The sequence below is a fragment of the Chinchilla lanigera genome, unplaced genomic scaffold (assembly GCF_000276665.1).
Source record: "Chinchilla lanigera isolate Chin_1 unplaced genomic scaffold, ChiLan1.0 scaffold00024, whole genome shotgun sequence".
Classification (NCBI taxonomy): Eukaryota; Metazoa; Chordata; class Mammalia; order Rodentia; family Chinchillidae; genus Chinchilla; species Chinchilla lanigera.
In genome coordinates, this window is record NW_004955425.1 from 22394882 (window position 1) to 22398375 (window position 3494).

Consider the following 3494-nt stretch of genomic DNA (forward strand, 5'->3'; position numbering starts at 1 on the left):
GTAGACTGTGGCAGGAACAGTCTTCAGTTTTTATAGGAAAAGTAGAAGTGCCCCAAGTTCTGTGCATTTCTTTATGGCTTGGCCACAGTGAGTATTTTGAAGGGCATGTCTTCCTTTCGCTGGGCAGGAAGGTGGACTGTGTCCTTAACATATCCATGAGGGAAAGGCGTCTTCTGCACACTGACGTTTTTCTTCCGAGGTGCTCATGTCCCTTTGCATCTGACTTGCTGCTACTGTCCTCCCTACGCTGTGCTGCGGGAATACCCCACCTGCCTATTTACACTTGAGATTTCTGTTCTCATTTGGAGATGTTTTTGTTAACCTCATTCAATAGACAGTCAAACGTCATGGTAGTGGGGTTTCAGGAACAATAAGGAAATTTCTCTTTATTTACAATTTTCACTTTTATCCTTGACTTAAAACTTCCCCTTGGAAGCAGAAATTCAGATATGATACATTTATATTCCTAGGTAACTTTGTCCTCTCTGTTTTTGTGACCCCCAAAACGTGGCATCTGTCTCACCTAGGTCTGATTTTATTCAGTAGAGCTTTTCAAGTCTTTATGCTCAAAATTGCCTTTTTTCCATGCCTATTTGTAGAATGGCAGAAAATTTTAGAATTTCAGATGGCTTATTTGTATAATCACATGTATGGAACAAGAGAATCAGAATGATCATTTTTAAGTTGGTGACTTTTCACAGACTTTGTTGGTGAATTGCAATTCTGCTAGTTTCTTTGAAGAGATGCTGGACTTAAAATATCCAGTTTTTAAATGTATCTTCAAAGGGCATTGCTTTTCAGGTCTGAAATTCTTTGGATCATGCACAGTTTTAGGAAATATAAATTACTCAAAGTGTGTGTGTAGGGGTGGGTATGCAATTTTAAATTAATCAATATTCAGCATCTGATAGCGATAAAAACATATCAACTCTTTTTCTGTTATAAATGCATGTTTTATTTAAATGCCAACCTGATTCACACTACAAATACTAGAATACAAAGAGCTCATATGTGAAAATATCTGCTAATGGGCAGGGGTGCAATGTCCAGATGTTTAGAGAGCACAGCAATGCACACAGGCAAATCAGTTCAGAGGCACACATTCTAGCCAGGCACTGCTGTAATTTTACCCAAATCTATCCAAGTGGCTCATAATCATTTTCTTCCATGGCCTCCTTGTCATTTGATCAAACTTTGCAAATACCCTTTAATTTCCTCCTCACTTATGCCTCACAGTGTTTTGCAAAGCCGGCTGAAGGACATGATAAAAGCAGCAGTCACAATACTCCAAAGTTCCTTCTGTTATCTTTATCCAGCACTACTAACCCACAGAACTTAGTAGGTACTATCTTCCTGAACTGCATGTTTTAGCTCGTCTCTCCTTTTCTTGTCTTCTCTTTCTCATCTCTACTGTCCTGCTTCCTATTAAGTGTATTTTTCTGTCTTTCAGATCCAAATCTGGGGATATTTCCTTTGACTTTAGCTTTTAGCCCAAATGGCTACATACATGGTTCTGAGAAAAATGCAGGTTTTTAAACAGATTTTCTAGGTGATTCTCCTGTGGTTTAGTAACACAAAGTATTTAATGGATGCAAACATTTTAATTTACATGTCCCAATAGATATTTACTTGGCTGGACATCGTTAGAGCCACAAAGACATAACGCTAAATTCCAGCCTTTAAAGAGATAATATAGGTATCAATTGAAGCTATATACGTATGAAACATACAATACCACTAAATAATACTTAGGATTCAGCAACGTCATGTTCAAGTATTCAAAGGCGTGAGGTTAGACATGTTTGTATTTTTTGCTGGCTGAGGCACCCCTATTACACATACAGCCCCTGTCACCTACTGTACTTATCTGCTCAACAGACTTGTGGAACGCAGTGCAATCCACAAGGGCGTTTCTGTAATGACAGCATGCATAACACAAAAGATCTCATCCATGACTGATAAGAAGTAGGAAAAGGATACTAATAAAATGGGAGTAGTTGTGTCAGTTCCTATGCCAGTGTTCCCAGCACTGCAACATTTTGCACTGAGGAGTCACAGCAGCTGGGAAACACTGTTGAGTTGTGCAGAACACGTGGTGCTGAGCCTTGTGCCCAGCTCCCGACTTTCTCTGTTGATCAACTTGGTGGTGAGCTCTAACTTGGGGAGGTTTATGGGATGAGGGGGCACAACAGAGGGTTCTTTTACTTATTTTGTGTTTATCTTCTCAACTCAGCAGCTCAAAAAACTCTCCTTACAATCTCTTAAACAGTTAACCTTCATTTTTATAAAGGCAAAGCCCTATATTTATATTTACTGTAATATTTATGAGGAATTTAACATGGCTTATAAACTCTGCTAGTATGTTTTTCGGGGATGGTTGCTGTTTATGTTCGTGCTCTGGTTGCAGTGTTATACAGGTTTGAGTCATTTATTCCTGTTGTCCCCACAAGTCTTGTTAATTCTACAGTGTGATTTCCCAGCATGGGAAGAATACATACATCCTTTTATAGTAGAAATGCAGCATTGCAAACTTCATTTTTCAATGAAGACAAGTACGATTTGGCTGCGGGAGAAGATGTTCTGGGAAGAGCACCAGCAACTCCCACACGGATACAGGCACAAACTCTTCGAAGAGCTGGGAAGGATCCCACCTGAACGGAGTGCCAGGCTCTGAGGTGCAGGTAATGTGGGCTGGTAGGGTGGTAGAGCCTTGAAGGAATCCGGAATTTTTTTGGGCAAAATGCCTCACAGAGCTTCTAGAGCAGGCAGTGGCCTGCCAGAGTGGTGTTCTAGAGCTATTCACCTGTAAGTGTGGTCAGAGTGGTGCAAGCGAAGCAAGACAAGAGCAGGTGAGGTGGGGAAAGGCGACAGTGAGTGCTAAGAAAGCATGGGGCACTTGAGACGACCTCTGAAAGCGGGGGAACCCTATTGGCCGTGGAGAACAGCTCCCTCAAACTGGCTGCTCATCCTGGTCCTTGCGACTGGTGCATAAAGGCGTCCCGGGCAACAAGCTGAGAAGCTGGACGACAGAGCAAGTTGGACAGGAAAAAGACAAAGTAGGCTTTGCTTGGCCGGTGTCCCCAGGTTTCCAGCACAAGCAACCGGCTGTGCCTCGCGGCCCTAGGACCTGGCTCCTGGCTGGGGGAAGGGGAGGGGGACGAGAGAGGAGGGGGCGGGAACCCTCCTCGAGCCTTGCAGACGGGCTCCAGCGCCTGGCAGAGGCATCCGCGGCCTGAGCATCCCAGTACTGAACGCTCCGGGCAGCTGTCGCGCTGAGTCCCTCTCCTCAGGAGGACAGGGCGGCGGCTGCGGCTTGCGCGCGGGGTCCGCTTTTGCGCTGCGATTTCCAGGCCTGGACCGGGATTCTAGGTTCCGGACGCCCCGGCCCCGATGTCCCTCCTCCTGGACCCTCGCGGGACCAGGGGTTCCCGCCCCCGGGACTCCCGGCTTCCGAGGCCGGGCCTCAGTCGTCCCGCCCTCTAGGCCCCGCCCCC